At 36.6% G+C, this 27,243-nt stretch overlaps 1 protein-coding gene across 7 annotated transcripts in view; it reads right to left on the reverse strand.

The window, feature by feature from the left end:
• The window catches only part of robo2 (roundabout, axon guidance receptor, homolog 2 (Drosophila)), a 275,708-nt gene that overhangs the window by 101,677 nt on the left and 146,788 nt on the right, over nucleotides 1-27,243 (reverse strand). The gene's annotated exons all lie outside the window — the stretch shown is intronic.

Consider the following 27,243-nt stretch of genomic DNA (forward strand, 5'->3'; position numbering starts at 1 on the left):
CCGAAGTCTCTTATCATGCTTAGCAGAAAGCATGTGTTAAATACAACAATAATATGCTTCCAAAAACAACAATTGCCTAGACTGTGCACAGAGAAACAGTGGGTGGTTGCAAGTTTGCAAGGTTGACAGCAATAATAGATTCCCCCTGATGTAGCATTCAATCACACACTTTATGTCAGAAAAGTAATACAGTGAAAATATATCCATGAATTATAAAAAAAAAACATAGTGTATATATTTTTTGGAACAAAACAACATGACAAAACCTGATGTGGTTAATTTACCAACGTATCTTATATACTACGGGTCTACTCATATTTTTCCCTTCCTGTTCAGCTTTGGTGCTCCTAACTGAGGAGTCACCTGATTTACTCTCTCTTTAGTCTTTCCATTAGCCTGTTTATTATAAAGTTGATTTTCTCATCTTAAAGTGTTGTAGAGTCCCTGACTGAATGCCAGAGACATTAAAATATTTATATTTATATTTGAAATGTGCAGCAATGAGTTCCTTTGGTAAATAAATTAAAATATAGCTGCTGCTGATCATTAAATCAATGTTTTCTTGGAAGGCCTTCCCCACAGTTAACAAGATCACACTGCCCTGCACACTTCCCAGTCAGTTAATCCCTGCAGGATGGCCTTTGCAGATTTAAAACAAAAACCAGCGTCGAGACTTCTGAACTGAAAACCGGTTTCTGAAAATAACTGAGATGAGGACAAACAAATAAAGGAAAGCGGTGCTGTTTGAAAGCTAAATGAAGAGCTACTTGCCAGGTTCTTATGCAAATCCCAGTGGTGTAAATAGGGATTAGGCCTAGCTAACAGGCCCCAGTGCACGGTAATGATTCCCAATTCACCAGATCCTCACGAGTGGGGTATTGTGTATTTATTTATTTATTTATTTTAACAAAGCTTTAAGCCCAATTATCCAAGGGCTGTAACAGTAAATACTATATATTTGCATGACATCAATTAAACCAACAGAGCACTTAAAGTCTAATTTTACTATGTGGCCATGACGATAAATTCATATTTTAGGTGCTGGAGCATTAATATGATGTTTTCTTGTGTAAAAATAAAACCTTAGTACAGTAATTACAAATCTTTGAGGCCCCCTAGGGCTTTACCCCCTGGACAGACTGAAAATAGCTCCAGTACATTGTAGATAAATTGTAATTAAATAACAAATACAGGTCCACTGCAGCCGACTGCTGTAGTGCATATGATTTAGATTTTCATGATTATTCATAGCATTTGGAATAAATTATGGTTATTTTGTTGCACTATTCATAAACCTGGATGCCACCATAATTATGTTTTTTACAATTCTGTGCATCACAGAGTGTTATTAGGCTTCTAACACACTGAAGGATTTAAGAGAAACTGAATTACACTCCAAGATGTGTTGTTTGCCAGAATAATTAAATTCCTTTTATCATTACTGGCATTCTCTAAAAAATCACACAATAAATGAATGAGCAATATTGATTAAAAATTGATTATTTACAGTTTGACTGCTACTCCTTTGATTTCTCTTTATTCCAAAGTTCGCACACTCAGTTCAGTCAACAATGAATCTTTGCAACTGTTGTTTAAGCCCACCATCACCATCACACTACTATTCACGGTCATTTCCGATGAAGGCTTCACATTAATACAGATAATAATTAAATCAATAACTAAATTATTACACAGAATTTTGTATGATCCTCAAACTGAATGGGATACACTTTGAAAGACAAAGGTAAAAACACTAAGCAATAAGCCATTTCGGACAGCGGTAGGCATCTATATTGTGGCTGCAGAGCTGGTGGCATGTTATACTTATTTTATCACACACCTCCACAGTGTCGTTGTTTGTTTTACACTTCCCTGTGTGTGATGAATGAATCATGAGGATATCCTTTCTCTAAGCCAGGCTGGAAACTGCAGCAGAGTCCCACTGCAAACAGGCTTAGGGAAATAATCTCCTGCTGAGGACCCTTGTCACCCTGCTTCAGCGTGTGCCATCCAGAGGCCTAAGTGCTGTCTCAGAGTAATCTCATGGGTTTCCTCATCTAGTTTTAAATCTTATTCTGCCTGCAAATGTATATATAGTAAGCAAATAAAACCAGAACTCAGCCAGCTGTCTCAGAGCTTTTTTAACTACTACAGAACACTTTAAACTCCAGATTTTGATGTTCACAAAAGTTCAATTGCAAGTGTTGGCTTCGAAGCACAATTGGGCATATCAAAACACATTTATATGGGGCACCTTTAAAAAAAAAAAAATATGGGCAACATTTAAAATATATATATTTTAAATATATATATATATATATATATATATATATATATATATATATATACATATTTTATATCTTGCATTACTGCTCAGGGTAACTGACGATTGAGCAAAACTAAAAGCCTGCTGGTAAATGTGGTTTTATGGCCCACAGAAAATTAAGAATGTAAAAAAAAAAAAACACTCTAAGTCTATGTCTGTGTGCTGGTAAACGCTGCTCACAGTGGCACACATGTGAAACCCTCCGAGGTGCACATCTGCTGTATTCTAGGAGGAGCTGGCAGATGAGGCCACAATCCAGATTCTAGTGTCCCATAACCAGGGGGCACAGGGGGATATCCAGATTAAAATCCTCCGTCCTGGACTTCAGCTTTGATAACATTTTTTCCAGATAAAAAAACAGCAAGGGAGAAGTTTGGGTGGGTCGGCTCAAAATAACTGTAGGCACCAGCACTTCTATAATTCATCCTGCGGTCTTCAACGGCTACAGCAGACCTTCAAAACCCATCTTTATAGGATTTACATTTACATGATGATTACAAATAACCATCTGTATACTTCTACTTTTTCAATCTGTCCCATAGTCCCCCAAGCCTCCTGATGGCCAGCCCAGCAAAGCCTAGAAGGAACAGCTACCGGCCTGTCAGCAGCCTCAAAATAATTGCATTCTTATCCCCTCAGCATCCACAGATTTTTTTCTTTTTTTTTCCTCAAAACATATTGGACCTCAGAGGAAACACCATGCCCTGCTTATATATATATATATTTCCTTCCTTGAGCAAATGGCATTGACTTTCAGTATAAGCCACATCTGCCTGGCTGCAGGCTTCATACATGGATACCAGCAAAATATTATCACAGTTCTCAATTTCTGGAGGTGAACTACTGTCATTTGGCAGCCAACAGAATATTGCTCCACAGCTGGTAAAACTTTGAACACCATGCTGACTGCCCTGTAAGCTCTTAAGAGAACCAAACATCTTAAGAAAGGAGCATGACTACCGTTCAGTGAAGAATATCTTACATTGACTGCAATCCTCCTGCAAATCAGATTAAACTGACCATCAATTTTCTTGTCCTGCAGGTTCTCAGAGCATCTTGTCTGGGGCGCCACAATTGCTGTAATGTTGTGTGCAAATTGCAATTGTGCATCTTAGTCACCTTTCCAAAGACTTTGCGTCAAAACACATTCCTTTCCTATCTTTTCGAAAGAAGACGACTATAGAAGGATTTTTCTGATGCTATAAAAATATAAATTAATTGAATTATCATTATTTAAAAAAAGATCTTTGTAATAGTGCGACAGAACATACACAGTTGGAAAATGTAGCCTATGTAGGCTATTTGACATGGTAGAATCTGTATGCATTAATTTAGAATTGCTTTTTTCATGACACTCTTGATATTCATTGTGTATTTCACTGTACGTTAAGGTACAATGCCAACAAGGGTTCAAAGAAAAGTGAGAGGCCTGAAGCTATTCCAAAAAAAATTTGTACAGCTGTACTTTTATCCAGCGATTGAAAAAAAAAAGACCTTTAGAGAACTAGCTCCCAGCTATAACAATATTGTACATCACATCATTATTGCTCCCTTGCCTTGATTATTTCAGAAGATAATTAATCGTTTTAGGCCTTCTCATTTTCTATGTTGAGAATTGTCTTTGGATCTGAAGGCAATATCTTAAGAAACAAAAGTGATTAAACATTCAGGTTCGTATTATTAATATTATTATTATTACAACTACAAATAAACAACTGAAAAGTCTCGATTGCATAAGTATTCACCCCCTGCTATAACACACATAAATAAGCTGTGGTGCAGCCAATTGGCTTCAGAAGATGCATAATTAGATGAATAGAGTCCACCTGTCCGCAATTAAAATGTCACATGTTCTCAGATTAAATACACCTGTTTCTGGAAGGCCCCAGAGCGTATCAGAGATCATATCCAAACAACCACACCATGAAGACCAGGGAGCTTTCAAAACAAGTCTGAGAGAAAGTTCTGTAAAAACAAGAGCCAGGGTTGGGCTCCAAAACATTGAACATCCCCCACAGCACAGTTCAATCCATTATATAAAAAAAAATGTAAAGAAAATGGCACAACCACAACATTTCCTAGAGCAGACTGTCTCCACCAAAATTGAGCTACCAGAATGCAAAATGCTATGTGAGGCACAAAGCCAACACTGCTCATCTCCCTGAGAACTCCATGCCCATAGTAGAGTATGGCGGTGGCAGCATCATGTTATGGGAATGCTTTTCATTGGCAGGGACTGGGAAACTGGTCAGGATTGAGGGCAAGATGGATGGAGACAGATATAGGAAAATCCTAGACCAAAACCTGATTCAGTCTACAAGAGACTGAAGCTGAGTGTCCTAGAATGGCCCAGTCAAAGCCCAGACCTCAATCCATTTGTGAATATGTGGCAAAACTTGAAAGTTGCTGTTAACCAACGGTGCCCATCCAATCTGAGAGAGCTTGAGAAGAATTGGCAAAAATGACTAGAACAAGATTTGCAAAGCTGGTAGAGACTTACCCCAAAAGATTCACTGCTGTAATTGCTGCTGTAGTGGGAAAATTTACTTTTATTATGTTCTGTATATTATTTCTATATTATTAATTGCTTCATGTTGTTATAGTATTAATTGTTTCAGTTTTGTCTATGAAGCAATCATTTGTTTATATTTACCCCTTCGTGGGAACTACTTTAATTATTAGTTTTTATGCAAGAATGCTACAGAAATCTACCAAAGTCATGTTACTCTGCCTCCCCCTCAAGGTTAATTGTTTCTTGGATTGTATACAAAACAATTGTCTCCAAGTCACTCTGCCTCTGCCTTAAGGCTCACTGTTTCTAGAATATATAGGTCTACAGCTATTGTCTTTTGAATACCTGATCAACAACTATCAGTATGCATGGGGTAAATTGAACTCATACAGCTGGATTGAGCTGGATTTGCTGTAACCTACTGTCTATCAAAGATACAAAGGGGCTTCTTCCAGCTCACATCTCTATTTCTTTTCTTCACTTATTTTGTATAATAAACTTGTTACTTCTTCATCGGTGCATCCTGAGATTTACTAAAACCACTACAGTGCCAAAGGTAGATGCACCATGTATTGACTCAGGGTGGTGAATACTTATTAACTAACATATTTCTTTTTTTTATGTTCAATCCCCTTTTTTTGGGGGAGTGAATTCCAATTAAATCAATTTTAAATCCAGATTGTAACATATCACAATGTGAAAATGTCCCTGTATTATACATTTATAACTACCCAAATCAGTGTCAACCAGAAACCTCTTCAACATAAGGCAACTCAGTGTGTGATCTAACACAATTTTGAAATATTGACACCTCCATTTCAAATTACATAACAGCCATATTAAAGGTTTCTGGCCTTTTAAGAAGCCTTTTATGTGCATTTCTGCTACTGTTTCTTCTTTATTATCTCTCTTATTTTACCAAACTAATCCAGCTCAAAGGATTTGCCAAAGCAAGCGGCACCCCATGGGCTCAACCAGTAGAAAACTGAGCTCAGAGTGGGAGATTACAGTCGAGATTGCATTTAGGCAGTATTATTAGCCACTGTAATCAGGACCTCTCAAGTGGATGCAGTGTCGGCCAGGGTATTCCTGGCTCTCCACCCAACAGCAGCCCCCTGTGGCTGGCGGGGCACCTGTGTGTTTGCACTGTCATTACTGAGATTTGGATCTAATGCCTTAGCTGGCAGAGTGACATATGGAAGGCTTCAGAGAATGCATGTAAGCTGTTAAGCTACCTTATTTTTGGTTATGCCCACAGTACATAATATTTCCCTGAACACTGAGTGTAATTACAGCCAAGAAGACAGTTTTATTTTTAAGATGTTGTCAGAATGTGTCATCAATACATAATAAATACAATATCTTCTTAAACTGAAGTAAACTGATTTATATTGATCTGGCAGCACCATATCAATTAAAATAGTCTCCTTGTGATTCTGGAATCCTTGATTGTGAAATGTGGAGAACACATGCAGGGCGGTCATGTATGTATGTTCATGTTCTGTGTTATTCATGTATATTTTCACGTTACCTGCTGGGATCCAAGAGTGAGAAACACAAGACTTGAATCCCATTGTGAACAAAAGCAGCGCAGAGTAATACCACCTCGCTCACTCCATGAGGTACCTGTACTTCCTCAGTCAATTTCATCTTGGAATATTGTGTTTGAATGTCCAAATACCAGTAACCACAAACAAAATGTACTCAGCTCAGAATCAACTGGACTTATTAGGGAACAACAGGGAAATGCAGGTTGAAGAAGAAACAAGTGCAAGTGATTTCATGCTGCCTGACAGGAAGAAATACAATGTGCTGCCTGGTGGTGTTAAAGGGCAGAGAGTAAGAGATACTAGGGGAACAATGGCCAGCCATGTGGACACACTGCCCTGTCTTAGAAGATTACACATTGATTTCAACCCCTCCCCTGTCTACCCCCCATCCCCAGCTTCCCCGACGATTATATCTCCGGAATGAATCCTTAACGCAATTGTTAAAATTCCCACCACAATCTTGTTACCTTTCTGCAATAAATCTGTGGTAGCACAAGTCATTGTGACAGCTTAACAGATGAGCAAGAGCACACCACACGTTTGGCTTTTGAATGGCAAGCTTTCATTTCAGGTGCTGTGAAAACGGCTTTGGTTTTTTGTCTTTTTCTTCCATGAAAAAAAGAGCAACTTCCAGCTTTTGATTAACTATTTGTTGGCTTAGGAAGAATCCAGGGAGATTTATGGGGTGATATATAAAATAATTATGGGGATTATTATATAACATAATATATATATATATATATATATATATATATATATATATATATATTACATTATAAGATTCCAAGGTTGCCTAGATCAAAAAGCTAAAAAAAAAAATCCTTAAAGATTAAACTGACAATTACCCAAGGTAAACTTGATAAGCTCCTATATACAAATGTGCAGATAGTGGCCACTATGGGCTGTGTGTCCTCATAATTTATCTGGCTTGGAAACTCATTAGTAATTCTCCTATACTTTCTACTTATAACAGTTTAACAATCACATGATATGACCATTGTAATAATGGAACTTAATGCAGTACTATAGGCCAGTTAATACACAATAACAAAACCATGGTACATCTGTTGAGTGTGAAACAGATAATTGATAATCGTTTGCCCTTCAAAATTTCCATTAGCCTTTTCAAACAACAAAAGTCCAGTGGTCTTTTCATTTTTTAAACAAGGTTAAAGGCCTCTCAAAACTGACACCATACAGATATATGTCTTCCAAACCTTGCAGTTTCTTATGTCATTTGCAGATTGTCTTTATACAGGGGAGCTATGAACTCTGTTTCTATACTCATAGAGGGAAGAATGCTCAGACAATTACTTTTTGAGAGAAAGTATGCCAAAGTATGACCTACAGACTTGTCAAACATCTGAGAGTGCACTGTTATTGAGAGGAGTCTCCATCCGGGCCTAAACAAACACTCATTAAAGTACTCTCCTTTCAAAGCTAATTTTTCAAAACGAGCAATAATTTGAGCTAATGAGACCCCCTGGCCAATATAGTAATGACAATAATACACACATTGATAGAGATCATGTTGGTCGGCATGCCCTGGAAAATGTGTGTGCTCGTTCTGAAACAATATAATTAACTCTTAATGAACCTCTCCCTTCCCCCTCTACATTTCAATTTAACCTAATCCTTACTTTATGGTAATGTATAGCTCATTAAAATGTTAGTTAAAAACTCATTAAAATGCGCACTAAGAGGTAATGGCTTCATTACAGTAATAGGTTGAAAAGAAGAAAAAAAAAGAAGCAGAGAAAAGAAGAAGAAGAAAAAAGACTGCTTTGCAATCATTTAATTGTGGCTAAACCGGAATACATTTGCATGATAATAACGACACAACACCATTTCTGCAGTGCTCTGTAATTAACAGTTCTATAATTAAAGATGCATTTTCCAAAAATAATTCAAGCTCCCACTCAACTTCGCGTCACTTTCCTTTTTTTAAATTGTGTGACAAGGGGAAGCAGGGTTACACCTGTTTTCCAGGAATCTGGAAGAAGCTGATAGACATTCAGAGTGCTTCATTCTTTGTGCCTCACAAAATAATGGCATCAGATTCATAGTAACTGTCTCTGTCTAAACTGACACATACAAAGGCAAATGACTGGACTGATATACAGCCAATTCAATAAACATTAAAGCTTCAGCAAAGAAGCCTGTAGCAGGTGTATTTTTTTTTTGCTTTAAAATAGCAGAATGTTTCCCTTAAACCTCAACTGAGTCCTCCTATTGCAATGGGTTTCTGGCCTGAGCAAAATCCACCACAGTCAATCCAAGTGCCAGCCTTTAGTGTAGATGCGGCCTATTGTTTCCACAAAACCTCTAAATCACGAAACAAGACACATTCGAGCAGGAGAATACTGTGATCCTGATTTAGTCTGTGGTGTGAGAAAAACAGCTCACTACACTGGAAAAGGGCTGAAGTGTAATATGAGCCAGAATCACTGCAAATCTGAGACTTGGCAATGAAGTGATGCCAACCAAAGATGACAAAAGAGCACAACATTAGCTGTTTGAAGAGTCTGGGGATAGAGAAAGGGCTTTGGTTTGGAATGTAATAATAATACAGGCAAAGGTGATACTCCTGTTGGAAAAAAGAGGACCTGTCTAAACAACATGGGATCATGTTCTTCACATGCATCCTCGGAATTAAGTGGAATCTGTTTTTTTTTATATATTCCCTAAATGGGAACAGGATTTTTTAAAATATAAAGAAATAACTGGAAACAATGGAAAAGGACAAGAAATGGGACCACTACATCAATATATCAAACATATCTGCCAAAAAACGTTTGCTGCAACCACAAACACTTTCACTGCTTCATAAACATGTTGAAATATGTTTCCTTTCAAATGGTTATCTCATTTTATTTCTTAATAAAATAATGAAGACAATATCCAGTTTACAAATTTTTTCAAACAATCCATCTGCTTGTTGTAATTCTATCCAGATATTCTTCTTCTTTAATAGCAGTCTATTTTAAGCTCTTGCTGTGGGATCTGAGTGTTATGTGGGTGATACCTCTAATGAATGAGTGAATGGTGGGGGGGTTGTTTGGTGCTGAACCACTTTAAAGAAAAAATGCACTTTGCATCAAACCCATGGGGCTCTACTTCGTAGCAAGTGCAAAGATATACTGTGAGAAGAAAAATATATATATATATATATGGAATGGTAGTATGGAAGTATAAAAATAACAAGACTCTTAAGGGAAGAATGATTAATTGAATCCTTATGCAAAGATATATTTAGTTTTTCACCATGAATCCATACAAAACCATTTTGTAGAGCTTCAGTATTCAGAAAGTTTTGCTTTGCATTATGTTACCTATAATGCAAACTAAACAAACCTTGATATTAAATCACAACTGAATTTTGTAAGCGGAAATACAATGATTTAAGAAAACAAAACAGCACCCAAAATGAGTGAGGCATGTATTGCTTTATCTTGCCAATACATTTTTTATTGTAACAGTGACATATAATTAAAGCAGGAGGTTAATTTGGGCTCCAAGATGTTTTCTAATATTCTTCACTTGTCTCTTGAATTTATCAAAATGCACTGTTCATCTCCGTATTTCCCCCAGAGGAACTATTGGAAGCACAAGACACATAGTACGTGGGCAGAACTATTTTGACACTCTGGAAATGTAAATTTATAAGTTTGCCTCACAGATATTTCTCATGTTAGAATTTTAATACAACTAGAGGAACCCGTCACTTCTCATCAACACCATTAGACTAATTGTAACAAACACTGAAACTGAAACCTGTAGCCATGGGTGTGGGATCCAAACATGACTGCAGTGTCAATCATTTGAACCATCTGGGGGTTACCATGAAAAATAGCGTATACACGAATTCAGATTGGTACACCAACACCAGGAGCCAGAATGGCCTGATTAATATGTCTATAGTAGGTGAAAAGATCCTTTCCTATTAAAAAGGAAGTACACACTAGTGTCATAGTCCACATAATATCTGAAAATGTAATGGACTGTTTGAAATCTGAAGGTTTATGACATATACTGAGGTTATCAGTATTGTACATTGCACTGTTACTTTACTGTGTAGAAGAATATGTGGATCCCTGCTGCATGTGTTTGACCTCCCTACTTAGAATTTCAAAACACGTTTTATTTAATTTAATTTTGGGGTATTTCTGTTATGTATTAAGCATTTCGGCATGACCCTGTACTGGATGAAGCAGTTATTAATAATTAATTATTTTATTTATTTATTTACTGTGAAGCCACTTTGAAAACACATAAATAATAACACGATGTGCCATTAGGGAATATACAGCAGCACGAGAGCCTACCCCATCCCTAAGCACATACTGGGACTTAACTCTATTACGTGTGCACTTGTTAGCTCATTTGTAGATGTATGATTGTTGTATTTTGTATTGATTTTATTTACTGCACTTATTATACTTTGGAAAATATGTATTGTGAAAACTGTAAGTAACACTGGGTAAATAACAAACAAACACAAAATAACAAAATAAATAATATCTAAACTGAGATATACAATGCAATTATATTATGAATAATAAATCCCCTTGGATAATGCATTGGCCAAATAAATAACACTACTACTACTACTACTACTACTACTACTACTAATAATAATAATAATAATAATAATAATAATAATAATAATAATAATAACAACAATAACAGCAAACAATACAAACTTTTGCATCACTGTATGACATGCTGTATATTCTCTAATTGAACACTGCATTATTTGTTTGTGTTTTTGTAGTTTACAATGTGCAAGTGCCCTACAAGTTAAAAAGGCAACTCACTGGACCAACCACCTATTCTCTGTAGTTTCATCTTTGGTGGTAAAACAAATATAAATGGTAGCAGCTACAGCCCATGGTCCTGACATCTCTAATTGAGCTCATGGAGAGTGTTACCAAGAGTTGCCCAAGCGCAACTTATGGCTGCTGACGCCCTGCTGCACAGGCCGGGCCCTGGTACACGCTGCAGCTGGAAAAGGCTAATGGGATTGTGTAAAGTGTGCACAGTGTGGCACAGACACGCGGGGGAGCAGGGAGGTCTCCGTCCCTAAGCCCAGCTACCCCTGTCTAGACTCAGGGAAGCAGGGACAGTGAGCAGCAGTGAATGTGCCCTCTAGTGGCTTTTCTGTTAGCAGAGATTTTCAACCCTGAAATCTGGGCCCTAATAATCTAATTTTGAGTGTTTTGCCTGCAGGCGGTGGAAAATCTGAGGCTGGAAAGACTACATCACTTTGGACTTTTATAAGGACATTATAAGGGTTGTTAATGTAACAAATTATATATATGCATGTGGCTGTTTAATTTCAGAGTGTTAAATTACTTTTTATATACTCGTCTTCCTGAAACATTGTTGATTTGGTAGTCAATGGACATTTTAAGTTGAACATTAAGAAGAAAAACAACCCTGTGACCAACCAAACTGCAATCTTTTTGAAGCTTTTAAGAGTATAAAGCTAGAGAAATAAGCTATATTTTTCAATCTAATCAGTATTCCTCCTATCTTGTCGGTGAAGTAGAATGAACTTGCAGAATATCAATGACCACTTTCAATATTATTGGTTTTATACAGGGCCTATAGGAAGTATTCACCCCCATTCACATTTTGTTGTGTTACAAACCTGTATGGAAGAGTGGCAAGAAAGAAGCCATTTCTGAAAAAGCCAAAGTGTTGAGTAGGTTGCGTAAATCAAATTCCCAATTTTCAAATTTAAGGTTGTAAAATTCAAGGGGAGGTGAATACTTCCATTAGACACGGCAAAAAGAAAATATATACAGAGCTTGTATAGCAAGATTAAAAGGGATGGAGAGCAAATCAAACAGCAAATAGCAAACAACAGTTTTATAGCTGTCTCTGAAGTCTCTTTATCTGTTCTTTAAAAATGCACACATTGCCAAAGTGCTATAACATTTCACTGTGGATAGCAGATAATATTGGAATGCAAAACTGTCTGACTAACCTCATCTTTAACAATATTGCTTGCCCATTTCCAACCTCTTACAACAGAGAATGACTGAATCCTCCAAACTGCAATAATAATTTCCTCATTAAAAATGCCCCCTATTCTAGCTGTGTATGCTTTACTATATGCGTCATTTTATAATATTTAAACAAAAGAGCCATTTTAATAGCAGCCTGTTAGAGACAGACTCAGGCCTTTTTATTATTGCGGATGTAATTGGATTCTCAATAACCACAGGATAAGTGGAGTTTTGAGCTTGTAAAATGTGTAGTTCTTCCACATCGGACCCTTTTAATTAAGCTCTCTGTTGGAGATGAATAGTTTTATCTACTGAAGCCTGATGAGCAGTCATTCTGCACTATAGCAGGCTTCGTTTATTTGATAGAACAATGGTTTTATAGCTACTGTACCAATATCCATGTACATTTATTATGCTGTATTAGTTCCTCTCTGTTGACCCATATCTTATGATTTTTAAGAACCAAATTGTATGCAAAAGACAGATTTTATGGTATTTCATATTACAGTAAATATTAAAAGCTAATGACTGCAAGTCTTTAGGTGCAGTGTAGGAAGGCGATATGGCTCAATTCCTTTGATGACAGTTTTGCAATGTTAGGTACGAGATCAAGGGAATGTCACAGAGGCAATTATTGTGTTCATTTCTTCACAAAAACCAAACAAACACACATACAACATTTTTGAAGGTGCAGAGTAGGGAGATTGTAAGATTGTTAAACAAACATAACAATCACAAACACATATATCTCCAAAGATATATTTTACTATACCCAAGATCATACCCCAGAACTTACGGAAAACTAAACACCACAAACACTTGATTATAAAACTATAAGAAAGTTTGTTAATCTCATTCTGAAAATGGAATTCCCAGCATGCAACAACACTGCTGATAACAACTTATCTTAACAAATGTCCTTACACAAGCAGCTAGTGACGGATGGAGAAGGTAGCGCTAAGTCCTTTTTTTCATTTTCAGTCATTATGAGTTGGATTTGATCAGAGGTGTAAATTGGCACTTAATCATAAAAGCTTCAGAAGCAATACAAGATAAATAGGCATTTTTAACAACTTAATATGTGTTCCAAAATATGGAAATCTAAAACAAAACAATAGAGAACAATCCATAAACACAATGCAACCATCCCTTCTGCTAATCACTATATTATTATTTTTTCACATGTTGTTTTTCACAGAATGGATTTATTTATTTTTGTGATTCCATTCCTTCCCTTACTGTTAATAAATTATTAGAGAGGTGTTCATTATTACTGAAAGAGATCTCTCCCAGCCTTCTCAATACAGTTTAATCCTTTAAATGGTGTTCTTGTATTGTCGTTTCGACAATCAATACCTGGCAGATGGTATTGCTTCAAGGAAAATTCTTATTTTTCATGTATTTATATTTGTCTACCCACAAAAGGACAAAGACAATTATATCTGGGTTTGAATAAGTATTATATACAGCCTCCTTTCTCAATGCATAGTCAAATATAAAATATCCTTGTTTAACCTATTTTAATGCCTTGGCCTTAATCACACTCACAGCTTCCATCGCAGTGAACTCAGAAAACGTGTGGATACTCAATCTTATAGTCTGTACTGATGCAACATTAAACTAGATTAATTTATCACCTTATAGATCTTAACTATTGAGGAAGAACCAAAATGAAGCTGGATACTAAGATGACTTTTACAGCAAATACTGTTCTTTTGTATCTCTGTCTGTGTACCTTTGTGGGTGAGTCTCATTGTAAAGGCTCCACACCAACTATTTCCACTGGTGGCACTGGTGCCAACTTTCTCAGCTGGTGTCCCTAACACAGAATTTGGTGTCACCAAACTTTTGCTGCACCACCATAGTGGAGTGATCAACTTATATATAATAATCTTCTTGTCCCATAATGTTATATTTTTAAATAGATTTTGAGAGATTTAATATGATATGATTTGATATATAAGTGCATAAAACAGTTAACTAACATAGTTAAATCAACTAACATTATTAATTGTTCTTCAGATAATGTGACAGTTTTATGCATGTCTGTACACACACACAAATTTGAAAAAAAAACAACAATGGGCAGTGCTATGAAAAGGCAGGTCAAGAATATTTGTGGATCATCCCTGCAGTATATCGTCCAGAGCCCAAATCTCACACTAGATTCTGCAACTTGATTTGCTTTAGTCGCATTGGATACATAATTGGTCGCAAATGCCTCTGGTTTTGCAAAACATTGCAATCTCGTTTTTTATAAATATAGAAATTATCAATTATAAATACATACATTAATCACGAAATTTACAGGACTTTAAGAAATGTCCAATGCCCAATGAGGAAAGATAAGACAACATACTCAACTGCACAAAAAGAGGCTAGAAAAGGTCAAAGTGGAATTAAAACTACAATATGGCATGCGGCAAAACAATTTAATGCTAACTGTGTGAAACAGTTCCCATTTCCTCTGCCATTAGGTAAAACAGCTCAAGTGTTTTGTATGTTGCAGCACTGCTCACTCAGCAAATGACTGCTACATTAAACACACCTAATCATATACCATAAGAACTGAACTGTACTGCATTAAGTAGTCTGCAGTGTTTGTGATACAGAAAGCTGCCACCCAAAGCTTTGTAGGAGTCAACAACTGCTTCCTTTAAAATAAAAAAAGAGAATTGATCTACTTTTCTTTTTCAAGGAACCTGACATTTTGCATCTCTCAATCTATCTTTCTTTTGTATCGTGGTCCTGTTAGGAAGAAAATTGAAAAATGTTCATTGTGTCCAGCCAAATTATACAGAAATTCGCTTTACTCCAATTTGAACAGAGGTCACAAATGTCCATTCTGAGAAGCCCCTCGGTTCTTAATTTTTTTCATATTCTTAAAGCTTTCACATTTCAAGCTTTCCCTTTGAAAGGTCATGCACTATAGCTTAATACTTTGATTTAAATGGCCAGAGCCCATGAAATGACTATTATTTTTGTATCATTATTACAGAGATAGAGCAACAATCTGTCTGAGACCAAATTCTATTCTAAACAAATAATAATATTTCACATATATACAGTAGTAACACTAATAGGACAAATCTCCTTCCACTGGAAAGGCAGTGTACCAGAGGTCATGTTTGATTTAGAGGTTGTTCTTTGTGAAGGCCATCATGGCTGCCAGTGCCTATTACAATATTGTGTCTTTGTAGACAAAAAGTAATGCCAGCAGTTATTTAATTTTATGTTGAAGGCCCCATATATATAGCAACACAGTAACTCACCATTTTCCAAAGCTGGAAGTCAAGCACAGTGGTTTAAGGAGAACAGAGCTACAACCATTTCATGGCCTGTTCAAATGCCTGGTGTCTCTCCCATAGAACGCTTCTGTGATGAACTGCAACAGCATATCCAGGAGGGAAAACAGAGGCCAAACTCTCCTGCTGTACTAGAAACTTCTCAACAGAAATAGTTTGTCTGTCGATCAAAAGCCAATCACAATGGCAAAGGGTCTGCATACTGGCACTGAAATTAATTGTTGATAGCTGTCTGATATATTTTGAATCATGGCAATGATGGTAGTATAGCAATGTTAAAATCCAGTTTTTTTAAATCTTATCACTGTATAGACATTTTTAATACATTAAGATGACCCTCTTTGATGGCATATAACACTGCCCCCTTCTAAGAAGCATTGTTGTACTGTGAATCCTGCAGCAGTCTATTCAAGTAGCACCACAAGACACCAGTTCTGGTCCCAATATTGAATTCTAATGCTAATTCTGGAATCCAATTAATGTAAATGGAATTTTGCAAAATCAAGCAATTCTGTTTGGCAATGCTATAATCAGTTTATTTCACTGATAAAGCTCAATTCCAGCATGTTTTGCTTGTAATGACTAGGATAGGTACGGTTATTTGACTACAATGTAAGCAATCTTTGTCTAAACAAAAAGCCAGGAAAACAGCATGATAACCAGGCCCATAAACCTCCACTTCATGTTTAATAATGACTACTTTCCTGCTGAACACACTGCAGTTCTAATGCTTGCATTTTCATGCAAATGAAACTGTCTGATTCTGTTTCAGATTGCAGGGGAAATGGTTATATTTTTAACAAACTTTTTAAACTTCCCACAACTACTACACCTATTTGAGCGCCAAAGAACCACAGTCAGTTCAATCTGTCCATTACTTAATTTGATTTCATGAGTCATAGACAGGGTGATCATTAATATAATATAATATAATATAATATAATATAATATAATATAATATAATATAATATAATATAGTTAGTTATGCATTTTAATTTATTGATAGACAGGCATAAAAAGTCAGGGCTTCAACTTTGATTTCAAAACTCATGTCATTCAAAAATTGATATGCTGCAATGCTTTCCATCATACCTAATACTCAACATTGAGAAGAAGATGCAGCACAACAGGATTTCACTGTATTTGCGAATTTACATTTGCATTTGGAGTGTCAGATAAGATCCATGTGAAAATAGGAAGGAAGACTCACAAGAAAATAAACACAATTTCAGTTTTAAGAAGTCATGACTTAAGAACTGTATCCCATTTACCCTGAACTACTACTACTACCCTGAACTAGAAGTCACCGCCACTGAAACTATAAATTAAAGAAGCAAACTACACCCATCCATGAGTCATTGTTAGGAGAATGTTCAGTGCTGGTGGAGAAATGTACGTCTGATTTAGCTCTTTAATTAAATCTGGACCATATTTTTTTAACAGGGTAAAAAGGGCAAGGGGCCATTGATCCGATCTTTCAGTGACTTGGTTCTAATTGTTGCTGCACACATCTAAGTCCTGGTACATTTTACTTATTCCGTCTTTACACTTAATTTAAAGCTTTAAGTAGATGTTGTCAAGAACACACTGTAATCTGTTTTATTTGATTCTATAGAGGGGAAAAAAATTAAATTAATTGGTTATTTGCAAATTACATAATTGTTGCATGCCACTACTTGCAGGCACTTTATCATGCACATCTGATGTGTGTTTTGCATGTTAAAGTCAGATGCTTCTAAGACAAATCCTCAGTTAAGCCATTTCCTCTCAGTGTCACACGGTAGGAGGATCTGCTCTATCTTGTGTCAGGCAGAAATAAGCCAAGACTTCGGTCCCTGTTCACAATCACCTCTGCCATCAAATAGATGCAGTGACGTGTGGCAGATACATAACTTCAATTGTTGCCAGCTTGTTAAAATGAGATAGAAATTTGAAAGAAAAAAATATGTACTGGCTTAATGTACTCCAGTTACCTGCGATTTCATTAAGTTGTCTACTGAAGCTCGGCATCACAGCATTTCACTCCAGCTGAACAGAGACATTCCTGCAGACCTGTATGAGGATGCTGCTAGATTTGATTTATGGGAGTTGCAGCTGTCAGGAAGCCTGACTGACAATTTCTCCCCCCATTTTCGTTGTTAATAATATACTCTTCTCTTGAATCGCAGCCGTCCGGGTGACATCCCCTAGCAAGCTCCCTGAAAGGCGTAACATATCACATCTTCATCCTTATGCATGTAAAGTAATGATTTAAACCCGTTGTATCTTGTGTTGCCAGAGACAAGCCATAACACCATGTATGAATGCAATAGTGTGCCCTACTTGTGTCAGTGTATGTACAAAATGTAAGTCTGATTGTATTCATCTGTATGTGTCTATCTGTCATTCTGTCATCTGTCAGACTGAGTTTATGTTAATTTTTAGATTTGTTAGCCAGTAAACTATGAAAATAAACATAAAAATAAACTAACAGGACAACATATTACACCTCCAAATAGGAACTATACACGTTACCTTCCAAATAAATTCACCTAACCTCTCCTTTATTGTTTCAATGACAGGACGCTCTTCTTCTACCCAGTGGCTTGCATTGTTCATACATGCACACCATTCTAAATGTGTTTTTCTTCAATATTTAAATAATGATAAGTTTCTGTTCTCCACACAAGCTGGCTTCCTTGCCAGGTGGTGCCCTTTTGTTTCTCGAGAACATTTCATTTCAGTAAATTATTCCAGTGCAATTAAACAGTGCCAGAAAGCAGTTAGTGACCTGATGTATAATACTATTAACATCAGCCAGGGAGAAACAGGGAATCAATATGAATCCTGCTCACAATTAGGGAATAATTCAATAATCTCTCGCTGGTCCTCCTGAGAGTGGGGAGCATTGGTATTTTCTGAGCTCAGGAACCATCCCCCTGGATTTATTTCAACTGCGAGCTTATCTCTGAATCTGATGAATAAAGACACAGCTATAAATGAGCCAATGCCAGGGGGTAATTGAAGCCATAGAGCACATTACTGCATTTCATATTCTGTAATTGTGTTGCCTGTAATGTCTTCTGTATTATTTGGTAATATTTTGTCATTATGACAATGACTTGGTCTTTGGGCTTTAGGTATTAAGATACAGCCAGGGAGAACAGTAGATTGCCTTCAGTTCTCAAAGAACACTGACTTGTGGTGATTGGGTTGTTGTCAATTAGGAGTTGCAGGACTCGTGATTGAAATCCACGAGGTCTTGTTTTCCCTCATAAACATCCTTCATACTGGCAAACAATCGTTACTGAAATAAAGAGGGGAGAAAAGAGGAATCCATACCTTGAAGTGGCTATTGAACAGACTGAGGGACTCGTTATTAAAAAGCATCCATTCCAAGTGATTGCTTTGCATACATAAAAGGAAAAGTGTAAATGGTCTGAGAAAGGTCACATGACCATCTACTAAATCCAGTTTTTCAGTCAACTCACCAAACCTTCACAGTTTGAAGATATGTTCATAAATCACATGCGTTTATTTGCTGAGATGCTTCACAGCTGTACCATCAATATTCTGGTGAAACTCTTGGACATCAAGAGAACACTCATTCATAATTGAGATGTCTTTCCCATTCCAGTAAAATTTGTAAATTGAGATATAGGATTTTCCAAGGACTGGGTTAGAAACTACAGCTATGTTCTGTGGTCATTTGGAAAGGGAATTTGCTGTGCGGAAAGAAGGAATTTAAAAAGACAACCTTTCTTTCTATTTGGATACTTTTTCTTCAGTGACCCAGCTTTTATGTGGCTAGGTAGTTTGTCCAAAACACCCACAGAAGTGGCTGAAATGCATTCCCACATGCCTTCCATATCTTGATCTTGAGGTAATTGTCTGGGTTTATAAATTTCATTCATGATTTTAAATACCTGCATCAAACCATCACAAAGTCTTCTCTGTGCTCGGCTAAAGAGACATTAGTTATTTTAACCTCACTGTTTCTGAAATTCCTTTCCATTCATGCATTTTAGGCCAGGCTGAACAAATGTCAATGGTTACATAATCTTTTTTCCTTCTTTTTTCTTTCATAAAACATCATTGCTGGACACATAGTATCTCACTAAAGTAATGGACTGTGGTGTGCAGTACAATATGAGGCATGTGATGGTTGAATGCACTGGCCTGCATCCTGAAGGGTCTCATACAATATGCCAATTTGCAACCACAGGAACTGTTGCAATGGTCTTTGAATACAGTGTATGGTTTGCGCCACTGCAATGTCTAGTGGCACAAATCCAGGTAGACTACTGTAATAACTTGCCATGATATATTTTGCAATTAAAGTATGTACATAACAAAATACATAATTTACATAATATATACATAATTTAACTGCAGTAGTGCAATCCTAAATCAAGCAAACCCAAAACTGTTTTGAAAACTTCCTACTGGACTTACAGCTTATAAAGGTTTGGAAATATATACAGCCATGCTTACTATTTCACTTTTAGTCCCAATTAATGAAAAAACAGGTAATTTTAGTGTTCACAACATATTGTAGATACTAGTATAAAAGTACATGATATTATATTTGTTTTACTGTGGCTTATTTTGTACATGTAGGTAGTCTCAATTTCGAATGCTGTCATTTTTATATTACTTGCTCCTTATAAAAGTAGACTTTAGAGTTGTAGTTTTTCTTCTGAAGCTAATTAAAACAATTTGTGTTAGAATTTTAAAATTATTACATTTAGTTTAGATAATGATGTGCTAGCAATGAGGCCTCTAGCAATGAGGATAAATGAGGAGGAGGTACTAAAGGGACTAGCAGAATTAAAAACAAACAAATCACCTGGGCCAGATGGGATATTTCCAACAGTACTTAAAGAAATGAGGGAAAATATTTATAGGCCACTAACTCAAATATTCCAAATGACACTTAGATCTGACTGGAAGATTGGAAATGTCATACCTATCCACAAAAAAGGGGGACAAAACTGAGCCAGGAAATTACAGACTAATCAGTCTCACCTGCATTACTTGTAAAATGTTGGACAAAATGATTAGAGAGAAAATAGAGGAGCATCTTAATGAAAACCATATTCTTGGAGATAGTCAACATGGGTTTAGATGAGGCAGATCATTCTTAATAATTTAAGTTTTATGAACATGCAACTGCAGCTGTAGATCACGTGAAAGCATATGATATGATATACTTAGATTTTAAAAAGTGTTTGATAAGGTTCTACAACAAAGACTGATCCTCAAATTGGAAGCTGTAGGCATTCAGGGTAATGTAAGTAGATGGATTATGAACTGGTTGATGTATAGGAAACAGAGGGTGTCGATTAGAGGAGTTGCTTCTAACTGGAGTGAGGATGTTAGTGGAGTTCCACAGGGATCAGTATTAGGGCCTGTGCTTTTTCTAATCTATATTCATGATCTGGACTCTGGGATAGTTAGCAAACTTGTCAAATTTGCAGATGATACTAAAATAGGTGGCTCAGCAGATACAGGTTATTCAAAGGGACTTTGTTCAGTTCAGGGAAGACAGCTGGCAGATGAAATTCAATGTGGATAAGTGCAAGGTAATACATGCAGGTAACACAAATGTCCACTATAATTACACTATGGGAGGAACAGAAATAGATGAAGTAATGCATGAGAAAGACCTATGAGTCTAAGGCAAACAAAATGCTAGGGTATATTGTCAAAAGTGTAGAATTGAGAACAAGGGCAGTAATGTTAAGACTGTACAATGCACTAGTTAGACCTCATCTGGATACTGTGTACAGTTCTGGGCTCCACACTTCAAGAAGGATATCACTGCTCTGGAGGCAGTTAAGAGGAGAGCAACCAGACATATTCCAGGTCTGAAGGGAATGTCCTACTGAGAGACTGAGGGAACTGAATCTTTTCACCCTGGAACAGAGGAGACTACGTGGGGACTTGATTCAAGTCTTCAAAATCATAAAAGGCATCGACCACCGACTCCCCAGCAATGTGGTTGAAACTGAAAATTTGTGAACATTTAAAAATAGACTGGATATGATCCTTGGAACACTTAGTTATTAATGGACACCAAACGAGCACGATGGGTCGAATGGCCTCCTCTCGTTTGTAAACTTTCTTATGTTGTTATGTTCTTATTCCTCATATTCCTCAGAACCACAGGATGGGCACACCAGCAGTGTGAGTAGGATTGAGAGCTGCCTGCTCGTCCTGATTCTATTTGGGTCACATTAAAGACTTGGTGACGTAGCAACATGTGAACCGGCCATTCCCCATTGAAGAGTGCCTGTCGGGAGGCACTGCATGAAATCTCCAGTCTGGTCTGTAACATGTGGTTAACATGAATTCTCCAGGACGATTGCTGTTTTTAAGACACGTAAACAGCCAGACACATTGCAGGTCCCTGATTTATAATGACACACTAAAACTGTTCTCCCCCACAGGATGACAAAGACATGGCTGGAAAAACTACAATATACCCCCAGAGAACAATAACAAAAAATCCCTATTGACTGACTAGGATTAGTATTTTCCACATGTTTAATCTCAAAAGAAAACTTTAAAATTAGTTAAAAACAAAAAGGCAATGGAGGAGAAGATTTACTCTTTTTCGTCGACTGAGGTTTAAAATAGTGTTGAGAAGCAGCTAACACGAATGCCATACTCAACTATATTATGAATTTGAATATGCCCACTCGCTAAATTCTGAAACGGAATTACCTCGTCAAATCTCATTTGTGGCAATTATATTAAATTCTAATGCCAACATTTCCACCTCATAAATTGAATCACCCTTCTTTCTTTGCCTCAGTGCCCTGCTTCCGGGTACAATCATGTATGGTATAAAACATTTACAGCCAAATATTGGATGTTGTAGTAACACTATAACCTCTATAGGCATATCTGTTTAAATGTTTCAATGAATTTCTATCTGTTGCAAATGTTAAGAGCAAATTCAAAGTGCCTAAAAATGTTAGCCATTTGCAGATCTTAATTTGCAGCACTGTGCAGATACAAGTATGTAATCAAACGGATGTCACAAGGTGGCTATTCAAGCCTAAAAAGAGAAGCATTTATCCCTGCATTTCAATCACACAAATGTGCATGTAAAGGATAGATATAGCACTCTGAATCAAGAAAGGGAGTCGACTGAAGGATGCAGACTGCTTCAATGTTTTCCCATTGCCTTAAGTGTCCGTGCAGAAGGTCTAGCCACAACAGCACAGTCCATTTAACCCTCTCATGATTATGAGACTTTTGGCAGCACAGGTAACAACCAGCAATTAAGGCAGTTGACAGCTCCACAAATCTGGACTGAAAACCATTCAGTGAAAGCCTATTGTTTCTGAAGGCAAGACCTCTCCAAAGGAGAATGAGTTAATTCACAGGCCTAGTTTAGTGAATTCCTACTGTCACACAGTTTTTATTCAAAAGAGGGGCACACTAGCCTTCACAACAAAAATGTACAGAGACTTGAAAACAACATGTAGATGAAGAGGAGGTACTAAAGGTACTAGCAGAATTAAAAACAAACAAGAGAAGTAATGTTAAGACTGTACAACACAGTAGTTAGACCTCATCTGGAATACTGTGTACAGTTCTGGGCTCCACACTTGGGGAGACTACGTGGGGACTTGATTCAAGTCTTCAAAATCATAAAAGGCATCGACCACATCAATTCAGAGGAGCTTTTCCAGATCTGCAGGGACACTCGGACCGGGGGACACAAATGGAAATTGGGCTTCAAGGCATTCAAGACGGTAAACAGGAGATACTTCTTCACACAGAGAGTTGTCACAATCTGGAACAAACTCCCCAGCGATGTGGTAGAAGCCGACAATTTGGGAACATTTAAAAATATACTGGATATTAATGGACACCAAAAGAGCACGATGGGTCGAATGCCCTCCTCTGTACTCTTTCTTATATTCTTATGTTCTTATGAAAAGGTATCTAAGCAAACAAATATACAGACAATCAAGTGTCAATTTAGCAGCTTACTAACTCTCAAACCTTTGAAGAGAGGCTTAATATATTTTGTTCTAATGTGATACTTTCCTTCTAACCAAATATAATACAGCCTGTATTTTCTCACTCATCATTGAAACCATGCCACTTGCATAAGAATCATGCTCTGTATAAAAGTAATGTTAAAACAGTGTGATTATGAATACTATTATGTGCATTTTGTCACTTCAGGGCTGCATTCTAATTTCAAAAACCTGGTAAACATATGGATAAACACATTATTATATCAAAATCACCCCCACTTTAAATGAAGCTTGCCTTGCAATATTACAATATGATTGTTCTCCATCACTTCAAATAGCTAGTCTTTACAACGCTGAAAGAAACAGCGTTTGGTAACAGTCTGGTAACAATCGTTGCAACAAGTCTGCTTTCTTTTGAATTTTTCTACTCATGTTTACAAGTGAGCGTTAAAAGTCATGGTTGAGTGTTACATTTCAAATAAAATCTCAGGTCATGTGCAATTCTGCAGAAGACAGGCAGGCATTCGAAGCCTTCCAGAACAAATACAGAGATGTAAAGCAGGGATTGTGGAAACTCACTTTAATGATGGAAAAGTATGATGGGATTTCCAGTGAGCTGCTCATAACTCAGACACTCATGGTACAATATGTGCATGGCCTAATTGTGTGAGGGCAAACTAAGCGTCAAAGTAGGTAATCGCCTTAAGAGTCCACTGACTGACACCCCACATTTCTATCAGTAATGAAGACACTCTTTGTCAAGTTAATTCTGTCTACTGTCAGTTTGTAGCCATTATTAAGTGAAAAATGCTCTAGAACTTTTTTGTCCAGCAGGTGTTTAGTTTAAAAAAACTGGCAGCTATTTATTTACACCTTTTCAGTGCTCTGCGCTTCAGTGTAGTTTTCACATTCATTTTTTTTTCCTAATACTGCCCTGGTGACTTGTCAGAGGAAAACATCACCAAGAAGAAAAAAAACTTGTTAAAATAATACAAAATGACTGGGTTTCAATATGGTAATTTAATTGTACTACATTACTAATCTATTATATGGCAATATACTACTACTATTATTATGATTTATAAATCTAAAGTGAAATATATAATATGATGTTACGATCAGTCTTATTATTACTGATTTAGAAGAATACTGTAATTTGCTTTGCTACATTTATTTCCATGAGGATATCTAAAGCATTTCAACTCTTTCACTTTTGACGTGCCAAAAAATCTATTCAGGGTCTGATTAAATGAAAACTGTATCGGTCGCAGAACCATGAGCGGCATTATTGCAACTGGGTCTTGCGCTGCTAAATGTTCATGGTATCAAATCTAAAAAGATCTGCAGTGCCAAATGAGCTTCAAACGTTCTCCCCCACCTTTTCGCGTTAGCGATCTGCGATCCTTTGTGATTCAGCCAGATCTTAAACATGCATAGTACTTTATTTGAATTCCCTTTTTGCAATATGTGATACAATTATATAATGAGCATCATTCCAAACTGAGTGGTACAAGTATACATTATGCATGATGCATGAGCAATTGTCCAGCTTAATGCAAATGAATGATGTTAGTTTTAAGGCTGGCATGACCGTTGGTTCACTAACAGAATCTTTGTTTGGTTGCAACTGGAAACTATGTCCTTACTATGCAAAAAGTCATCCACTTACTCTGATATGTGCCTTCCATTATTTTAATGCAGCAATGAAGTGTATTTAATCAATCTTAAAAGCACAATATCATTATTCTGACTGCATTTACAAAATACAGCTCAAATAATGCTTTTTTTGCATCAAGGCTTTGGAAACCAATGACCCTAACTGTGTGGGTTAGACTTCTCAGATTACTTTTGAATAATGCATGTTTAAAGCAGCACAAGACTGTCTTCATTTAAAAGTAGCAGGATTTGAATTCACTGTTGTGAGAAGAGCATCTGAACCCTGTCCTTGTTTATAACAACACATGGTCAGCTAGCTCTCTCTCTCTCTCTCTCTCTCTCTCTCTCTCTCTCTCTATATATATATATATATATATATATATATATCATCATCATCATCAGCTTATCCACTGCTAGATGAAGGCCTCCCCAAGATGTTTCCACTTGCTTCGCTCTATAGCTTCTCTTCATCCTCCCATCCTTTATGTGATCTTCTGGGTCTCTTTAAATCTATTGGAATCCATTCTATAGCTTCCTTTGTCCATAGTTGATCTGTTCTTCTAACAATGTGTCCTGCCCATTGCCATATTAACATTTTCACCCTTTCAATAATGTCACATATATCTTTGTTTGGGTTGGCTCCATTCATTTTTCTGTATGTCTTTTTTTTATTCCAAGCATACATCTTTTCATGCCATGCTTCTTCATGTGATCTGCACTTTCTGTAGCTTTTGTGTGTTTAGTCATCAGATGTCAGAGCCATAATTGAGCTGTAGTAATGTGCATTGATCAAGTACATATCTCCTAATAAATACACATTACATGAATTGTCTTTGCTATGGGTTTACTTGGCGTCTCCAATCTGAACCATTTCTATAGAATGACCCACATGGCCACATGCATATGTAACGTAATGACATCCATTCTTCCATGAGCTGAGCTTTAGATTCATACAGAAAGCAACATACACAATCTGGAACTTGCTACCATTCGGCAAAGGCGCCTGTGCATCCAGTCATTATGGGAGCTAATTTGCCTCTGTGTTGAAAAGCGCAAATGATTAAAGTCGATAAAGTTGGTTGTCCTCACTGCCTTTTAAAATCAGAGTTAAAAGCGGCTTTTAAAATTAATTACCATAATCAGTTCATGCCTGACAACACTTTATAAATGTATAGCTATTAATTCCAGCATTTACGGGCCAAATGCAAATACATCGTCCATCCCAATATCAAATGACAGTTTCCTGTCATGTTGACAGGAAACAGCCATTGCATCCCTTGATCCTGCACTAGGAGGATTATGACTACATACACTTACATTCACATAATATACAATACACACAATTATACTAATTCTGTTTTTCTTCTGATTCATTTGAATGTTATGTATGAAACATATTTACATTATCCAGTTTAAAACCTCCTATATAATCCTATAAGAAAAAACACCTACATTTATATTATAATAAAGACGTTACAAAGTATTGACTTATTGTCTTGTCTTTTTACCTGTATGTTCAATACACAGTATTATGATTTTACCAATAATACTTTCCGACATTAAAAAACACACAATCAACTAGAAATGTGTTTGTCTTCCATAAACCTTACAAAGGCAGGAATATGGGCTGTATTAAACGTCAAAGTCACATTCTCATATTAACAATACAGAAAAATACAAAATCATAGTATGCAAAAACACAAACAAAAGCATTTACAAGATTTAATACTAATTGTGTCCAGCCTATTCTTTTTTAACAGCAGGATTTTATACATACATATATACATACATAAATAAAAAAGAATGAGAAAACTGCACAACACCTGTTTTGTGAATGTACCCCTCATTCTTTAATACAAGCAGCATTAGGCTCATTAAAACTGAAGGGTATCCTGAGAGCC

Source organism: Amia ocellicauda, chromosome 3 (genome assembly GCF_036373705.1).
Source record: "Amia ocellicauda isolate fAmiCal2 chromosome 3, fAmiCal2.hap1, whole genome shotgun sequence".
In the NCBI taxonomy this organism is placed as follows: domain Eukaryota; kingdom Metazoa; phylum Chordata; class Actinopteri; order Amiiformes; family Amiidae; genus Amia; species Amia ocellicauda.